The following is a 20,571-nucleotide window of genomic DNA, read 5'->3' as shown; positions in this document are numbered from 1 at the left end:
CTGCTATATAATAGCATAATAAATGAGCTGCTAAAGAAAGGAGAGCTTTTAAAAATAAAATAAATATCAGCAGAAGGTGTTCTTTATACAGGACAGTGTATAAGAGAACACAAGACATTTACATGAAGAAGGACACATTTTACTGGCACAGAACGGACAACAAAGATGTAAGGTTCTTGTCCTCAAGTCTACTAGCATCAGAATTTGTTTCAAAAGATCCCATTTTGGAAGACACTGAGCCTGTTGCAAATGAAGTCCTCATTTCCAGAACTTAAGGAACTAAAGGCAGTTTAAGCCTTGGAACTTAGAAGTAGATGCCAGCTCTCATCTTCCCCACATTAGAGCAGCCATCCAGTGAGACGCGCGCTTGTGTCTGAACAATCCACCAGATGGTCCAGCTGTGAGCATGTTATTGTTTTCTAGCAATTTGTATTATTCCCATGGTTTCCCGAGTTCTAGTTCTTGAACCATCAACAGAAAACCGCAGCTTTTTCCTTAAGCTACGACAAAATAATTGGTTTCCCAGAACCATCACGAAAGTTCCGTCTTTGGGACTTTTGCATTCGATCGTGAAAAATCTATAGGTGAATTCACAGGCAAATGTCAGTGCTTTTTATAATCTCTTTCAAAGACTGTACGTGTTGTTTATAAGACCTTTTCCTTACCAGAGGGACTAAAGGTTGGCTAGAGAGTTTTCACATGAGCAGGCTGTGTGCCGTCGCTACACTGTCATTAGCTCATGCACTTGGTGGAAAACAATCCCTGTCTCTCAAAGGCCATTTTGTTATTTCTCTTTCCCTTCTTACCTCCTTCAGTGTTATGTGGAATTGCTTGCCTAATGTTGTTTGAGTGAATTTCCTGGTCATTCAAAGGGACTATACATTCCTAGCTCTCCTTTTCCTACAAGAAAAGTCAGCAATAAGAACTCACACAGTGTGAATTACAGTCTAATAATTAGCATCTCGTGCATTAGGAGACGCACGGCTGAGGGCTATGCAGCCATTCAAACAGTTAAGCATGAATTACCACACTATTATTCAGGGCCTGAAGTCTTTTCCATATGTAGAAACAGATGTCTCTTTGGCTAGAAGAAGGAAACCAGTAGTAATCTGGAGGGGGAAAAAAAGTGTTTTGTTTTGTTTTGTTTTTAATTCCAGAGTGACCCTATTACTGCTACCACACCATCAACTAAGGTACATAATACTTACCTAAATCCCCCTGAAGCAGCTCTTCCCTGCATGGATCCCAGCCTTCATAAGCCTCCCTCTGGTACTTGCAGGACCAGCTATGAGTTTGTGCATTTATCCATTTATCATTTCCCCTTGGACCACCACAAAGGAGTTCTTCTAACAATAAAATACACAACAATGTCCCCCTAACCCAAAGACTCCACTGGAGGCTACATTCAAGTCTGTTTCTGTTTGTATGTATCCAAGAATAAGTCCCCAGTGGCATTTCAGGGAAAGCAGGCTCTCAAAAACTCAAACTACAGCCGACAAGGTCCTACACAGTCTGGCCCAGCCTGGGGTTCAGAACAGTCACCCTGCATCTCTCCTCTCTCACATTGCTCCAGCCGCACTTGCCACGTTGCTGGTCCTCGCATAAGCCAACAAAGAAGAATAACCCGCCCAGACTTCAGACTATACTACAGAGCTACAGTAATGAAAACAGCATGGTATTGGCACAAAAACAGATATGGACCAATGGAACAGACTAGGAAGCCCAGAAATAAACCCAGACACCTACAGTCAATTAATCTTCGACAAAGAAGGCAAGAATATACAATGGAATAAAGGCAGTCTCTTCAGCAAATGGGGTTGGGAAAACTGGACAGCAGCATGTAAATCAATGAAGTTAGAACACTCCCTCACACCATACACAGAAAGAAACTCAAAATGGCTTAAAGATTCAAAATTAAGACAAGACACTATAACCTCCTAGAAGAAAACATAGGCAAAATATTCTCTGACATACATCTTAGCAATGTTCTCCTAGGGCAGTCTACCAAGGCAATAGAAATAAAAGCAAAAATAAACAAATGGAACCTAAACGTATAAGCTTTCGCACAGCAAAGGAAACCATAAGCAAACAAGAAGACAACCTACAGAATGGGACACAATATTTGCAAATGATGCAGCTTAATTTCCAGAATATACAAAACAGCTCACACAGCTCAATAAAAAAAATAAACAACCTAATCCAAAAATGGGAAGAAGACCTAAACAAACATTTTTCCAAAGAAGACATACAAATGGCCGATAGGCACATGAAAAAATGCTCAATATTGCTAACTATAGAGAAATGCAAATCAAAACTTCAATGAGGTATCACCTCACACCAGTCAGAATGACCATCATTCAAAAGTCCACAAATGATAAATGCCGGAGAGGGTGTGGAGGAAGGGAAATGCTCCTGCATTGCTGGTGGGAATGCAGTTTGGTGCAACCATTGTGGAAAACAGTATGGAGATTCCTCAAAAGACTGAAAACAGACTTACCATATGACCCAGCAATCCCACTCCTGGGCATATATCCAGAGGGAACCTTAATTCAAAAAGACACATGCACCCCAATGTTCATAGCAGCACTATTTACAATAGCCAAGACATGGAAACAACCCAAATGTTCACCAACAGATGACTGGATAAAGAAGCTGTGGTATATTTATACAATGGAATACTACTCAGCCATAAAAATGATAAAAATAATGCCATTTGCAGCAACATGGATGAACCTGGAAAATGTCATTCTAAGTGAAGTAAGCCAGAAAGAGAAAGAAAAATACCATATGACAACACTTATATGTGGAATCTAAAAAAAAAAAAAGACAAACTTATTTACAAAACAGAAACAAACTCACAAACATAGAAAACAAACTTATGGTTACTAGAGGGGAAACAGAGGGGTGGAGGTATAAATTAGGAATTTGGGATTTGCAGATACTATTATATACAAAATAGATAAACAGCAAGATCCTACTGTAAAGCACAGGGAACTATATTCAATACTTGGTAATAGTCTATAATGAAAAAGAATATGAAAAGGAATATATATGTGTATAACTGAATTACTATGCTGTTTCCCAGAAATTAACACACCATAAACTCACTATACTTCAATATTTTTTTTTAATTTAAAGAAAAGAAAAGGAGAAAAATCTAATCTCCTGTCCTGCTCACAAAAAAAATAAATACCCTAAAAAAAAAAATTCCTGCTCCAAGTTCAGCTTTCTATCTTACCTGTGCACTTGTGCCTTAGAAAGGGCCCGCCTTCCCCCAGGAAAAGACTGCTATTGCTTATTACTTGGTGCTTGCCAGCTTGTTAGGAGTGGGGGTTGGGGGAAGGAGGAGGGGGTTTGTTTATCTTAGCTCAGCCTCAGTCTTAGAGAGGCTCTGTGTCCCTGGGTCTCAGAGGCAAGACTTTCTTAATGATCGACCTCTCACCCAGGTATGAGGCATAAGAGACCACTAACATCCTGGGTCAGATGGTTTCTCGCCCCTCCTCTTGAAATAGAGGGTTTTTTCCTTTTATCTATCCACATGGGTCTTCACAATGTCTTAGGGGTTTCAGGGTTTCTGCTCTTTCCACAGGGTCTTAAGGCCTTCATTCTTCAAACAAAAAAAGGATCCAGGCAAAGCCTCATGGTTTTTCCACAAAAGGAGCAGCTTCCCCACTTGAAGCCTGCATCACAGATGGAGACCTATCCTTCATCTTTCTTATGAACATTGGTAAAGAAGGGTCTATGGGTAGGTGTGGGTTTCCTTGCTTGTGTGGCATCCAGGTGTTCTGTCTTCTCACACGAGCCCACCCCTAGCCTTTAGAAATTCACTAAAACATTTAACAGAGCACTTCTTACCTGCTGCAATGGTGGCTTCTGAGCTGAGCCAGGGTTACACCCTGCCTCTCCTTGGGGACCCCTGCCTTTCCTTGGACTCCCGACGAGCTCTTTTTCATGAGAATTCAATTTTCTGACAGAGTCAAGACTATTTTTGGTTTTGTTAATTAGTTAAGGTTTTCTCATGGGTAGGGTGGGAGCAATACTCTTTCTGGATTTCTACATCCTGTTTGGAAGCCAGAAATTCTAATATTCATTTTTGTATTGCTTCCTGTTCTATGCTGTAATTTCCCACTGAGTCCCTACCTTTCAGTAGAAGTCCATGACATGCTACAGCATTGTTAGAGAGGCTTTTACAAAGGGTGGAAAAGGAACATGCTTTGGATGAAGCAGTAGAAAAGGGGCCAGTAGGTGGCAGTCCACCAAGAGGTGATCAAGAATTGTGTTGACAGCAGGTATTTGCAAATTCAGCCATAAAAAACGACAACATAACGCCATTTGCAGCAACATGGATGTTCCTGGAGAATGTCATTCTAAGTGAAGTAAGCCAGAAAGAAAGAAAAATACCGTATGAGATCGCTCATATGTGGAATAAAGAAAAAACATAAATATGAAACAGAAACAGACTCATACACATAGAATACAAACTTGTGGTTACCAAGGGGGTGGGGGTGGGGGTGGGAAGGGACAGACTGGGATTTCAAAATGTAGAATAGGTAAACAAGATTATACTGTATAGCACAGGGAAATAAATACAAGATCTTGTGGTAGCTCACAGCGAGAAAAAAAAACGTGACAATGAATAGATGTATGTTCATGTATAAATGAAAAATTGTGCTCTACACTGGAATTTGACACAACATTGTACAATGACTATAACTCATTAAAAAAAAAAAGTTTAAAAAAAATAAAAAAGAAAAAGAAAAGGAAAAAAAAAAGGGTGGGCGGCAACCACCAGGAAAACTCACCTTCTTCCCATCCTGGAGAGAATTTGATTGGGAAGGACCTTTGACTTTTCCACAGCTGTGACTCTTGAAAAGAAAGGACAGGTGGGCGTTGCTATGGGACTTGGGCCACTCAAACTGCAGGAATGTAGACAAATCATTACAGCTGTTTGTCACCAAACCTAAGTAAGGTAGCTGTGGTTTAAAGACGGGAGATTAAGCTCTTTGCATAGAGAAAATTAATACTAAACTCACAAGTTTATTTAGGCCCAGTTTTCACCACACTCTTTAATAGAGTTATCTGAATCTCACCACCGTAGAGCTAAAAAGAGACTCAGAACCTTTGGATGCCTCCTTTCATGAAAAGAAATGATACAATTTGGCTTCCTGTGTGATCCTATTTATTAGGTATTCTGATGATGAAACTTGAGGTTTAATTTTTATCATATTGTCAGGGGGGAAGGGGATCAAATCTGAGAGGCTATCTCAGTGCCTGAGTAATTTTTTCCAATCCAGCAAGATCAGACGGTCTGATTTCTTGCTCTGTGTTTCTGGTAGAAAAGGCAATTTTCAGGACTGAAATAGCAATTTCTTAGCCATCACTGAGGTTCTTAAAATCCATTTTTTAAACTCCCATAGACTTCCCTGTGTAAATGAAAGAAGACTCCTGGAAATACACATTTTTCTACTTTGAGAGAGAACTCACTCAAGCATAAAGTTAATACAATTTACTACACCAAAAGTAAAGTTGCATTAGAGTGAGCTCATAACAGATGAGTAAACACACTTTACGAGAACGGGGTTGGCATGTCTGCTATCCTGAGTTTGTCTTCTTCAGCTTCAATGCCTCCTCGCATATCTCACTCCTGGTTCAGCCCTGCTGACATAGGACAGGTCTGTCCTCCTTTGAGGGGTTTTTGAAACACACTTAGACCCTTGAAACTTCAGAGCAAACCCTTAGATGGATAACTAGCCTTTGATTATTCTGAGTGAGACAAATATTCAATAGTGCCTAACCCACCCAGTTTCTGTGAGGAGAACAGCATGCATTTAGCAGAATGTGTAGTACACAGGATACAGGTAGTAAAAAGTGGATACTTACTAGTGTCATCATCATCGGTTTTTTTTTTTCCTACTACATCAAATATCAGGTCAACTGGCTACCCATCCTACCACCTCAGTTCATTCTTTCCACAAATTTTTTTTTTCAATTTATTAAAGTATAGTCAGTTACCATGTGTCAATTTCTGGTGGATAGCATAATGTTTCAGTCATACATATATGTAATACAAATATTCCTTTTCATGTTCTTTTCCATTACAGGTAGCTACAAGATACTGAATATAGTTCCCTGTGCTACACAGAAGAAATTTTGTTTTTTAATCTACTTTATATATAATAGTTAACATTAGCAATTCTTTTTTTATTATTATTATTGAAGTACAGTCAATACAATGTGTCAGTTTCTGGTGTACAGCACAATGTCCCAGTCATGCATATACATGCATATAATACTAGCAATTGTTGAACTTCCGATTTATCCCTTCCCACCCTATTTCGACAAATTCTTGAGCATCATCAGCTTGTGGATAGTAAAGTCTTATTATACTATAGGTTTTGTACCCTCTGCCACCTGCCAGCAAGATGTATTTCATCTCCTGCACCTGGGTTTCCTCCTCAACAAAATGGGACTAATCAGGACCAGGACTAGGGTGAGACACACAAGACACTCGCACAACCTGGGAGTGAGTGCCTCTTTAAGTGCTGTACCCGAGGCACCTTGCCTGCCTCACCCTCATCCAAATCTCTGGGAATAGTGATACGTACTTCACATGCTTATGGTACGAATCATGAAGTAGAGGAAGCAGAGAGTAGATTATATTTGCCTGGTGTGGGGGTGGGATGTGGGATGCCTTGTCCAATGAGAGGCTATTAGGCTGAGCCTTAAAGGATGAGCAGTTCACTAGGGAAGCCTTTGGTTGTTCCCTGTGGGTACCTCAAAGAGTGAATGATGGGTTATCCTTGGAAATGACAGCATGGCTTGGAAAGAAATGATGACCACAGTTAAGAGCTACTATTTATTCAGCATTTACGATGTGTGGGGCATGGTGAAGCATTTTGCAAAGACAGCTGACCCTTGAACAACACGGGTTTGAACTGTGAGGATCCACTTATACACAAAATTTTTTCAGTACTATGTACATCAGCACTGCATGACCCATGGTTGATTGAATGTGTGGATATGGAACTGTGAACATGGAGGGCCAATTATAAAGGATATGTGGATTTTCGACCCACATTGTTCAAGGGTCAACTGCATTGTCTTTAACTTTAATCCTCACAATAGCCTTAAAGGCTTAGTATCACTTTTCCCATTGCACAGCGCAGCCTCAAAGAGCTAAGTGCAAGGAGGCAACAAATTAGATTTCAATTGCTGCTGTAACAAATTGCCCAAAATTTGGTTGCTTAAAACAACCCAAATTTTTTTATTGAAGTATATTTGATTTACATTATGCTAGTTTCAGGTATATAGCAAAATGATTCAATTATATATATATACTTTTTTTCTTTTTCAGATTCTTTTCCATTATAGGTTGTTACAAGATACTGAGTATAGTTTCCTGTGCTGTACAGTAGGTCCTTGTTCGTTATCTATTTTATATATATTAGTGTGTATCTGTTAATCCCAAACTCCTAATTTATCCCTCCCCTTTCATAACCATAGTTTGTTTTCTATGCCTGTGAGTCTATTTCTTGTTTGTAAATAAGTTCATTTGTATCATTTTTTTTTTTTTTAGATTCCACATAAAAATGCTATCATATGATATTGGTCTTTCTCTGACTAATTACTATCTCACAGTTCTGGAGGTCAGAATTCTGATACAGATCTTACCAGCAAGGAGTCAGAAGGGCAGCACAGCCTTCTGGATGCTCCAGGGGTAAATCCATTCCCTTGCCTTTCAGTTTCTGGAAGCCACTCACATGCTTGGCTTGTGACCTCCTTCCTCCATCTTAAAGACCACTGGTCAACTCCATCTCCTGTTGCATCCCCCTGCACGTCATCTGCGGTCATGTTTCCCCCGACTCTCCCACATTTTAAGGACCCTTGTGATTATATGAGGTCCACCCAGGTCAGGATAATCTCCTTATTTTAAGGTCCATTGATTAGCAGCCTGAATCACATCTGTAACCTTAGTTCCCCTCTGTCTTGTGACCTCATGTATTCACAGGTTCCAGGCATTATGACACAGACATCATTCCGCGTGTGGCTGGTGGAGGGTGGTTTCTCCACCTACCTTACAAAGTTTGTTAGTGGCAGAGCTGTTTTCAGGTTTCATCCTGGGTTGATAGGGAGGTGCTGGATGTTTTAAAGTCTCGGAGTGACATACATAGATCTGTATTTTACATAAATAATCCTTGAGTCAGAATGTAGCAAGGAACTGGAAGAAAAAAAGTTGGCATTAGAGAAGTCAGTTAAAATTAATGAAGCAGCAGGTGCTGAAATGGAAAAGAGTGTGGACTGAAGGATATGTCAGAGGCCTCGTGACAGCTGGATATGGAGCGGAAAGGAGAAAGATTCAAAGGTGGACCCTAGGTTTTCTAGCTTAAGTGATTGCAGGAATTGTAATTTTTCTTTACATTTGTATTTGCCTGCAGCCACTCTGCAATTCATTCATTCATTTTAACCATTCATTTATTCACCAGACATTTGTTCAGTGCCTATCACATGCCTGACTGTTGTCATAGCACTTGGGGTACATCAATGAACCCACAACACAAAAATCCCTGCCCTCTAGGAGCTTACCTCCTGGTTGGGGGAGAAATATGTAAGCAATAAGCATAACAAATAAGTAAATGTGGAATATATTAAAAGGTGGTGTGAACTATTGTAAAAAAAAGAAAAGAAAAAAGCAGGGTAAGTGGTATCAGGAATAGTGATGGTAAGAGGGAGGGAGAAACTGTTACAGGAGGGTCATGGTAAGCCTCAAGTAGAAGGTGACATTTGAGCAAAAAACTGCAGGAGGTGAAGGAGTCGGCCCCAGAGATGCCTGGGGAAATGCATTTCTGGCAGAGGAAACAGCTAGTGCAGAGGTCTGGCTCTGGGAGTTGTGCCTGGTGTGTTTGAGGAAAAGCAAGGAGGCAGTGTGACTAGAGCAGAGCGAGCAAGGGGACAAGGAGGAGGAGATGGCCTTTCTGCTACCCAACAGGGAGAAAAGGACTCGCTGGGTAACCGGGCTCTCACAAGAAGGGGAAGTGAGAGAGGGCAGCGCAAGCCCTGTGCTGGTCACAGGTGGGAAGTGCTCCCTCCTGACTGCTCACTCTCTTTGGAACCTTCATCATCCATGGCTCCCCTCATTCGATCCTCAAAACAACCTGTGACGTGGAGAGGCTGATGAACCCCATATCACAACTGGAGGAAACAGCGCCAGATGACATAGCTCAAAAGCGGCAGCCTGGGATTCAACCCCCGACAGTCCAGCCCTGTCTGCTCACCACCCACTTCTCCCCATACCCTAGACTGCACAAGGAGCTAACAGGTACCTGGGAGAAGTCCCTTCCATCTAAAATCACCCCCTCATGGATGCTTAACATCCCCTCGTGAACACTTCATTCCTGACATTAGCACTGCCCAAAATGTAAATGGGTGACGTGAAAGCTCCTTATGCCCTATGTGAATGAGTCCGTCCATCCATTCAGTAAGAGCCATCCATCACCTACTAAGTGTTCGGTCTCTGGGCTGGACTTTTCTCCATGGCACAGAGGACTTGGCAGCGAGAAAGTGTGTGCCAGAAAAAGAAAAGTAGGGCCATAAGGACAAATTCCAACGATTTGATGTTTGGCCTCAGGAGATGTCCACATTCATCACGGAGCTGCCATCAAGACACCACGCGGCATGGTGACGCTCATTCTTTCTGCTGGAGAGCTCTCCGTCCGCAGCTAATTGCCTTACATCTACAGGCTGCTGCTTGGCAGTTTTGTCACACTGTTATTACATACAGTAATGGTGTGTAAGATATTAGCCTGTCATTATATATAAATGTGTCTAAGGAAAACTCATTTCCAAGAATCATTTTTGAAAATGAATCCAGAAGAGAGGTAAAAGCTTATTTTCCATCTCCAAGGACAACATAAAGTAACTCTGAGGCTTGTGTGAGAATCATTTAAGGGGGGCTTTATGCCCCCTGGAAACACCAAAGCCACAAACACATTTTAGGTGTTATGGAAAGCCCAGGAAAGAGTTAAGCTGGAAAGACGCAGCAGAGATGCTTCCAACACCGCTAACTGTGCCTTGAGGGTCTGAACAACCCAGCCCTTTCCCCCACTGACCATCCCTCTATTTATTTTATCATGGTTAATAACACGTGACCAGAAAATCATTTTTACCATTTTCCCTCTGGTGTCATTAGGTTTAATTTCCTTGTTTTAATAATACACCATCAGTGATAGGTCTGACAGTAGAACATTTTTCTTCCAGTTATCTATGAAAGTAACACTTGATCACAAAATATACATTTCATACAACTCTCAAAACCCAGAGTTTGTGACATCCCTAATAGTCAAATGCTATCTGTGCTCCCCATATATTCCCACTTTGTTTCTGACAACTTTCACCCCTGAGATGTAAACTCTATGGAAGCCAAAGTGTTGCGTCTTGTGGTGTCCCTGGAACACTGCCTGCGGGTGGCAGGTGTTTGAGACTGCACGCTGAATGACAACAAAAACACACCTTGTCTAACCTCTTCAGCCCTCTAACCTCTGACCACACACACAAGAGACAAATCCTTTGTCCACAGGAAGAGTTTGTCCATAAAATGGGATGGAAATGGATTTTAGTCACACCCAGAGAACTGATTAACCCTAGGCTATTTAAAAGCTTTAAATACAACAAGTATGTGTCAACAACCTGCTGTTTATTAGGGGAAGACCCCATTCTGGGTGCTGAGGGCAAAATGCAGGACACTGTGTCTGCCCCACTGGGCCTTACAGTCTAACAGGAGCCTCATGTTTATCTGTAGAGGGAACGCAGAGTGATCTCAAGTTTTCCAGCCTCTCTCCCTCCAAGTCCCCCCGATACTCACCGGTGCCGTTCATCTGGCACTTCCAGATGAAGGGTCAACCGGAGCCAGATGGCCTGAGCTCAAGTCCTGACTCAAACAAATAATAGCTCTGCGACCCCAGGCTTCTTACTTTCTTTTTCTGCACCTCAATTTCCTCTTTCGTAAAAATGGGAATAAAAATTGGATGAATCTCACAGAGCCAGTGTGATGATTAAATATGTTCATTTATGTAAAAGGCTCAGAACCATACCAAACACAGTAGGCTATTAGCTATCATTTGGTTGATCATTGCAACTTTGTAATAAATTACATTTTACGTGGCTTATCCAGAGCTCCTATTAATTTCTACTGTCACATTTTAAATAGAAATATCTTTATTGCTCTTTGGAATGATACATGATCATTACAAAAAATGTAAATTGTGCAGAGAGAGAATGTTTCTCCATCACCTTACCCCCAAAGATAACCATGATTCACAATTTGGCAAAAATCCTTTCCACATAGCAATTTGCCTGTTGAAGAATGTGTAGATACATTTTCAACATAAATGTACCATACTATATATACATAATGTTCCCCAAGTAGCCCATTTGTTAAACTCACTGTATTGAAAGTACTTATCAGTGTCAATTTATAAAGATCTGTTCTATGATTTACATAACCATTGCCTTATTAGCAAATATTTAGACCATTTATTGGTTATACAATTTTTTATAAAGATTTGGGCTGCAGTTTTCAAGCCAAAGCTCATGTTTCTTGAAAGAAATGTAACTGAATTCTCAAAGTGCTCTGCAGATAGGAACTTCTGAGCAAATACTGATTGATTGATGATTGGTTGATGGATTGACTGTCCATTTTAGAAGGACTGAATCAGCAACAGAAGCAAGCGCCAACTGCAGAAAGTTCTAGTCTTAAACTTTTTCTTAAAGTTCTAAAAAAATATTTTGGCTAGCATAATGTAACTATTTTTCTGGTTGTCATGGAGACAAAATAATGTATGTGAAGTGCCCGAACACTCTAAATGCGCAATAGATGCTGGCGATCATTGCTATTAGGATAGTAATTGACAGAAGAGGTCAGACACCACCTGTGTTAATGACTTAGTCACTGAACTAAGATGGGTTCTAAGGTGCTATTCTGTAGTGAACTAGGTATTGCATTAAAGATGGACTAGAGCATGGAAATAAAAACATAGACTAACTTGCTCATCCTGACCCTTCCAGCAACCAAAAATTATCTACCTGATGTTTGTTAATAAGAAAGGTTTGAAAAATAGTGTTTATCAACTTTGCGTCTTCTGCCTACTGACCTGTAGAAAAAGTGACACTTTGAATTAGCATTTCATTCCTGCATTCAGCTTGCCCACAAGAGAGAAGGACTCCTTAGGGAAGCATCTATTAGCACCGTTGGATGTGGGAGAGGGGCAGGACAGAGGATGATGCCTGCACAAGCCTCCATTTCTGTTGTTTATATCACAGTCTTTTGATTCAGGGTTTCTCAACCTTGATCCTATTGACATTTAGGGCCAGATAATCCTTTGTTCTGGGGGCCGTTCTGTGTTTTATAGGATGTTTAGCAGCATCCCTGGCCTCTACCCACTAGGTGCCAGCTGCATCTCTCCCTACCAAGTTTTTTTTTTTAATTGAAGTATAGTCAGTTATAATGTGTCAATTTCTGGTGTACAGCACAATGCCCCAGTCATGCATATACATACATATATTCCTTTTCATTAAAGTTTATCACAATGTCCATCGACAGATGACTGGATAAAGAAGTTGTGGTATATTTATACAATGAAATACTACTCAGCCAAGTTTTGATACCTCCAAATGTCTCCAGACATCGCTAAATGTTCGAACCCTCAGGGGCAACAGCACCCCAAGATGAGAACCACTGGTAAATGTATATGCATATATGTTTTGTATGGCATATTATGCTTTACAACTGCATTTCATATTCACAATCATTGTGTGAGTAGGCTAGGTAGGTATTCTCCATTTTATAGATGGAGAAAATACCATCCTGTAATACTAAATGTTGTGAAATCAAAATATAAAATGTTGTGAAGTCAAAATTTAAATTTTGAACCACTGAGTTGGCACCATGAGTCAGGCCAGAGGAAAAGAGTCGGTGATTTTTCAAATCAGTATTTTAGTAAAAAGACAAAGCTCTCCCCGCTGACTTGAGAACTACAAAAGGGATGATCAGGCAGCCAGCCTTAAAGAGGATCCCCTAAACAAAAGACAAGTGTGAGATGCAGTTGTGTAATTCAGAGCTAATTTTGGGTTCAATTCATTAGCTGTAAAGATAATGGTTTGAAGAAAAATTTGCCTGCTCCTGCAGAGATGGAAAATGGGATAGCATGTGAATAACTGCTTCTAATAGCTGTGATGACGCATCTTTAGGAGGGATGAGCATCCTGTCTCTAAAGAAAGTCTGCCCATTAATTAAAGTTGTTATGGAGAGGTGCGAAGAAGATTAAAATAGATAAAAAGCCGTAGCATCAACAGGCCTAAAAACCAATGCCTTGGAAAATAAAGAAACCGCCTGAAGACAGGGACTTATAATCCACAGACATTAAAAGAAGAGATGTTTCTAGATGCCACGATCAGCTGGAACCCCAAGATGCTGGGGACTAAGATGAGGAACTGCAGGAAATTCACCAAGGCCATAAGTGGTCCAGGCAGACATCTATTAATTTGCACCTGTCACTTCTCTCATTGTGTAGAAAGCAACACAGCTGCTTATTTCTGCTCATATCTGCTGAGGCTTTTTTTTTTTTTTTTTTTTACTATAGCAGAACTCAGGTTTGTAGACAGTGAAAACGTCATCACATTGAAAACAATCTGCCTCACATGTGTGAGATAATAGGATTGGGGGTTAATGAGCTCATGTCTGGGATATCGATCCAAGTGTGAAGAACGTGTAATTGGCCATCACTCAATGCCAGCTTATAACCAGTCCAGGCTCTATGAATGGGACACTTTATTCACTGAAATAACTGCAGAACCACAAAAACCAAAACTTGCTCACAGAACTGGCCAACTGCCAACCGTCTCCGGTCCTCTGTCTCCCCTTCCCCCTCATTTCCAGTTAAATATGACATTGATAGGAAAATATAAGATAATGTGTAGGCCCATCATAAATCCCTGGCCTGGCAGGCTCCACACAGAGAAGGATTTAAGACATAACATGACTCCTTTTCAACAGCAAGCATCACTTTCATTATTTTGCCATCACAAACCCAGGTTTTGAAAGATTTGATCTCCAAATACTAAGGTTATTTAAAACAAGGATGTTTTAAATAACGCCCCATTCAATTCTAATTTCCTACAGTTCTATCTCTGGTGCCACCCTCTGGGATGAAGACACTCTCTAAGAATGTTATTCATAAGCCAAAGTCGTCTCTATGAATAGTAACATTGGCAGTTTATCCCATTAACTATCAAAGAGCCCCCAAAGCTAGGACTGGTAAGTCAACTAAAGGAAGGAAAGAATTCAGAGAAATACTAGGTATCCACCTGTACTCAGTGAAGGCTTGATCTGTTGAGGCACCATATTGGGTCCCTGGAGAGGTGCAGGGCAGCCAGTTACGCAGCAAAGTGTAAAAGGACAGAGCATGGGTGTTGGAGTCGGGTCTGAAGAGTGGAGCTACCGTGGATTTGTTATGTGACAACTGGGTAAGCCCCAAAGCCCTCTGAGCCTCAGTCCTCATATCTATGGAGAGACTGATGCCTGCCTTAAAACTCATCATGTAAATTGAAAAGATCATGATGACTGCTAAGGAACTTGTCACTTGGTAGTTACCCAAGGAAAACTAGTTTCTTTTCTTTACTTACTCCAGTGTTGCTCAAATCAACCCTTTCCTGGATCATAGCATAATTACTATTGCTCTTGACCTGATAAAGGGTCAAGCATCTTAAAACAAAATGGTAAAAAGGAAAATGGGCAGAACGCGCGTGAATACACAGCTACTTGACAGCGTGTGGCTACGTTCATCCACAGCCCATATAAAACTCTTAACATGTTAGATAAATCCCCACTCATGCTGCTGTAGAATCGGGACTCTGAACTCCTACCGGCCAAAGTCACGTTTCAGTCCTGACACTCAAACTAAACCAAAAAGCCCCCATGGAGAGCCTGAAGTGGGGCTCAGAGCCTTCTGCCCAAAGACTAACACTAGGGGGAGACTCTCTCCCTCCTCAGCTGAAAGAGATGTGTAAATCCCCTGGCTCGGCCACCACCCAAAGCCCCAGGAGCACTTCCTGAGTAGTATCAAGGTCAATAATCCATGACTAGAGTTGGCAGGCAGCAAATGCCACTCAGGGGATGGGGGAATGAAACCCAACAACGTGACAAGAAATAATTTTCCCAAACTCATCTGGAAAGTCTTTTTAAAAAAGTTATGATTCAAAAACCACAGGTTTTAACCCACTAACATTATCCATTACCCAGCAATATGTTGTTATAATATTTACTCTTCTTGAAAAGCGATACTTAATAGGTAACAGTATTAGTGATAACATACTAATGATAACAATAAAAGTGATAATATTTAATGCGTACCAAGCTTTATGTATTCTTCCTGTTTTCAACCATCCAGTGAGTAGATATTTTAATCAATTTTTCTGCTAGAAAAATTGAGGTATGGAGAGGCTAAAGGACTTAAAAGGCAGTCTGGAATAGTGGTTAAGAGCACAGATTGCAGAATCTGACCGGATTCAAGTCTCAACTCTCCCACTCACTAGCTGTGTGGCCTGGCAAGTTAATTAACCTCTCTGTTTTTTATTTTCCTCATGTGTGAAATAAGAGTAATAATAGTACCTACCTTTATGAATTGCTGTGACAATAAAATGAGCTAATACGGGTAAGACATTTAGACGAGTGCTTGGCCCATTGTAAGCACTTAGTGTGTGTCAGCCGTCACATGATAAAACGTCACATGTGTATTAATTTCTATATCAGCTACTTAATTGCCACTTGTGTCAGGCACGGCCTTATGCTTTGAGGGGAAACAATGAAAAAGGTTTTATATTTGCAGCAACATGGATGGACCTGGAGATCATCATACTAAGGAAAGTAAGCCAGAAAGGGAAAGAAAAATACTATATGATATCACTTCTATGTGGAATCTTAAAAATGACACAAATTAACCTATCTACAAAACAGAGACAGACTCACAGAGATAAGAAACAAATTAATGATTACCAGGTGGGAAAGGGGAGGATGGAGGGATAAATTGGGACTTTGGGATTTGCAGATACTAACTACTATCTATAAAATAGATAAACAACAGGGTCGTACTGTATAGCACAGGGAACTATATTCAATATCTTGTAATAGCCTATGATGGAAAAGAATCTGAAAAGGAATATATATATTTATATGCATAACTGAATCACTATGCTGCATACCAGAAATTAACCAATATTCTAAACTGACTATATTTCAATTTAAAAAAAAAAGACTTCATAATTTGTTGTGTGAGACATTTTGTAACTCTAGGAATCTGTGACGAGTTTAACGGTGAGGAAGTAGATGCTAATCAGCACGCAGAGGAGGGAGGTTAGGGGCCAGGTAAGTGATGGGTAACCCAGAGCCCAGACTGGACACCTGCTGCCCTTGACACACCAGCAGCACCAAGAAGGGCTTCCCATCAACAGCTCTGAAGGTGTTTTCAAGAATTACGGATGAAGAAGACTCTAAGAATTGTAACATCTAATCCTAACTCTGAAACTCCCTGAACAAATCAACGGACCTCTGGGATTCCATTTCTAGACACACACACAAAAATGCCAGTCTCCTTAAGGTTGCCCTGGGAAAGAATTCAGATGACTATGTGGTCTTCCATGGTATGTGAAAAATCTGACAAAGGCAGGAAAACCTGGCATTGAGATCAGCGGATACTGCCCACTGATGTGTCAGGTTATCACACATCTTTTCTTAGAAGAGATCGTGTCAAAGGAGAACCCAGAGCAACACCAGAGGCATTCTCCTTAGAATCTCAGAGCCAGGGATATTGTCAGGTTCTTGCCTGGGGGCTTCCAGACCTCTCCCTACAAAGAACACCTTTTACTAGCAAGTCACCAACAGTGAAATTTTTAGCAACTGGGTTGCCACCTACGCCAGGGGCTCTCTGTACCCTATATCTTACACGGTGTGGTAGGCAGGATAGAACAACGCCCCCGCCCCAAAGATGTCCATGTCCTCCCATTCAATTACTAACCAGGCCCGACCCTGCTTAGCTTCCAAGATCAGACAAGATCGGGCGCGTTCAGGGTGGTATGGCCGTAGACAAGGCGTCCATGTCCTAAATCACTGGAACATGTAAATATGTGTTCTTACAGGGCAAAGGGAATTTGCGGATGTGATTTAGCTAAGGATCTTGGGATGGGGGGTTATCATGGATTCTATGAGTACTGATAAGTGAAAGAGAGAGATAAGAGAATCAGAGTTAGAGATTTGAAGATGTTATGCCACTGGCTTTGAAGATGGAAGAAATACCTGACTAACTACTAGGAAGATGGAAAGCCTTTGCAGGTACCACTTGTCTTTACAGTTGTGTGGACCGCCTATCCGCAGGCTTAGTCCATGTTGCTGTTGGGCTGTCTGGGTTTCCTTCGTTGATGTGTTTGTAGGGATAGTGTGTATAACTATTGACCCCTTATCTGCTATATGCATTACAAATCTTTCCCAGCTGTTGTTGCCTACATTTACAATATCCTTTATCAGACAAAACATTGTAGGTTTTATAAACTCAAATATATCTTTTCCTTTATCATTTCTGGGTTCCCTATCTTTGCCAGATCTCCCTTTTCCCCACATTTTACATGGTCTCCTAAATTTTCTTCTAAGATTTTTAGCAATTGTATTTTTGTGTTTAGTATTTTATCCATCTGAAATTTATTTTTGTATTATTGTTGCTTTTTTTTTTTTAATCACAAAAATAATACATGTTCCTTGTAGATGTTTTGGGAAGCTTTGGATAATAAGAAAAAAATTTAATTACTCATAACTTCCCACTTCAGTAATACACAGCTTCTGGCTATATCCTTTCAGTCTTTTTTCCTATGCATTGCAATCTCAATTTCTTTTAATTTTATTTTTTAAATTGTTTTGCTTTGTTTTGTTTTTTAGTGGGGGAAGGAGGCAATTAGGTTTATTTATTTATTTTTGAGGATAAAATTTTATATTGTACATTCTGTTATACAACCTGTTTTGGCCATTTAACAATACAATTAGAACCCTTTTTCACATCATGAAATGATTTTCTACAACATACTATTAATAGCATAGGAATAATTCAATGTATAAATGTATCATCACTTGTTTGTTTAATCAAATCCCTATTTTTGGACATTTACAAGATTTTCTTTTTTTTCTTTTTTCGGTATGAGGATAATGTGCCACGACACTGCCTCCCATTTTGTTAGACTATATTTTGCACTTTGTTAAAGAACTCGCTTATTATCAAGTATATCTGTTCAATTTTAATAGCATCTAAAATTACCTGCTTAAAAATCAGATAAGGAAAAGAAAAGAAGATCCTTTTTTTTTTCTTTTTTCTAGGTTGCTGTGTTGAAATATACCTGAACTGAATGGAGGATTTGGAACTACCTTTGAAAAAGAACGGGATCTCCAGAGTGCAATGGATGGGCTTAGAAACTGTTTCTAAAGAGAATCAATGAGAAAGTTTAGGATTGAAGAGTTCAGAAGTTAAAAAAATAAACAGCAAATACAGCCTGGGGAAAATCACCAGATAGAAGGATCAGAAGGTCCCAAAGCACCAGCAGTCAGGTGAAGAATCAGTAGGGCACCAATGCCAGTTCTCTTAATACACCACCACCAAGAAGCTGCCTCAAGCTCTCCTGAAAAGACGCAGACAAATCAATTATCATTCCATTTTAGGATTTTACTGGAACCTCAAGACAAAGCAATGAGTAGTAGAAAGTCTAAGGATGAGAGTCATTAAAAAATGAGCACAGAACATATTTTAATTAAGATAATTTAAAAATAAATCTGAATATTTGAAAAAATAATCTGTGGACACAAGTGTGTATGTTAATCTGCTATCAAACGTATTTCTGTTTGGCATTGGATTCATTATAATCTGTGGATTTCTCTGCAACTGGTCTCTTCCAAAGTTAACTCTATCCCCAATAAGAACATTTTAAAAAATTTTATTAAACTGTACACAATAAACCACAAATGTGATGTCAGGGGGGAGTTTAACAGCTCAGCTAGTCTGGGCAGGATATTTATTATTGCAGAAGCTGAGGCCAGGAAAAGGGAAGTCACGTGCCACAGATCAGAAGGTCAGGTACCTGCTGAACCAGGAGTGAGTGACAAGGAGATCTCCTGCCTCTTAGCACAGCGCTCCTGCCACCAACACACAACTCCACAAGGCGGTCATCCTTGCTCTGGTGCCTGTGGTCACAAGTATTCCATCAAATCAGGAGGGCAATAAGATGAAATTGACATCTATGCATGTCATCTCAATTATGAGAGTGCTGGTATCAGTCCTCTAGCTGTCTATGCCTTTAATGTCCACACGTGAAACTTTCTGAAGAGGGGACACCAGGAGAGGTCTGAGTGCAGCTGGGTCCACCCCACAACACCAGGCTCCCAGGTAGCCCCAAGGCCTGCTAGGCCCCTCCGTGGCCCATGCTGAATAAGAGAGACCCCATCTGATTGGCTCTTTCTTCAGTTCATGGTCCCCAGGGTGGAAGACCCTTACACACTTTCCTTTGAGGGAATTTTAATAGTTTAAGAGCCAAGTGGAAAATATGCAAAATGATCAGATCTCCCATAATTGCTACTAACAAGTTAAAAATACATGACATTAAAAAGGATGTTTCTAGTTTTTCTTTCTGTTTTTAGTTTAAGGTTAAAGAAAAATAAGGAGAAAAGTAGGTGTAAACTAGAGCAAAAATTCCTGATTTTTCTCCAACAACATACATGTCCCATGTGCAACAGTCAGTAATAATGGGCTAAGAGTTTTTGCCCAGAATGTGACTTGTTGGATATAACTCCACTCTTTCCTCCCTACTACCACTGATAAAACAACATAATTAGGATATTTAGATATTTTAAAGGAAATCTGACCCAGGAGTCAGGCTCCTCCCTAACCCAGAAGATGAAGCCACTGCTTGTGTATAGCATGTATTCATTGCTACTAATGATAATAATAATGACAAAAAATGGCCGAAATTATTCTAGTTGTACATTAATTGCATGCAGCTGTAGTTATTTTAATAACAATAACCATAATAAGGATAGTTACCTGGAGGAAATCTTTTTTAAATGCTTACTAAGAGCCTGGCACACAGAATGCTCAGTAAATTTTAGGTGATATGATTATTGCTGTTGTTGAAGCTACCAGCTACCAATTACATGTAAATATTTCATAATCATGATAATCTGCACCCATAAAGGCAGAATTTCCATGCAGCAGATGCTGCTGGTGTCCTTGTCACGAGTTCTCCACCCACCTCTGACGTCAGCTGTGGCTGCACCGGACAGTTCTGTGTGAGCTCTCCCACCTCAGGCTAGCAGCAGCCCATTTCAAATGCATTCAGGATTCTGGACCACACTTTGGAGCTTACTTGTCTGGGCATGAGGAACACAGCCTGGAAGCTCAGGGGAAGTAGAGCTGGTGGGGAAACCCTCAACTGATGGGGGCAGGAGCCACTGTCCCTCAGGAGGACAAATCTAGGAGATCGTTCTGTAAGCTG

This window comes from Camelus bactrianus, chromosome 12 (assembly GCF_048773025.1).
Source record: "Camelus bactrianus isolate YW-2024 breed Bactrian camel chromosome 12, ASM4877302v1, whole genome shotgun sequence".
In the NCBI taxonomy this organism is placed as follows: domain Eukaryota; kingdom Metazoa; phylum Chordata; class Mammalia; order Artiodactyla; family Camelidae; genus Camelus; species Camelus bactrianus.
Note: the sequence above shows the minus strand (reverse complement) of the source record.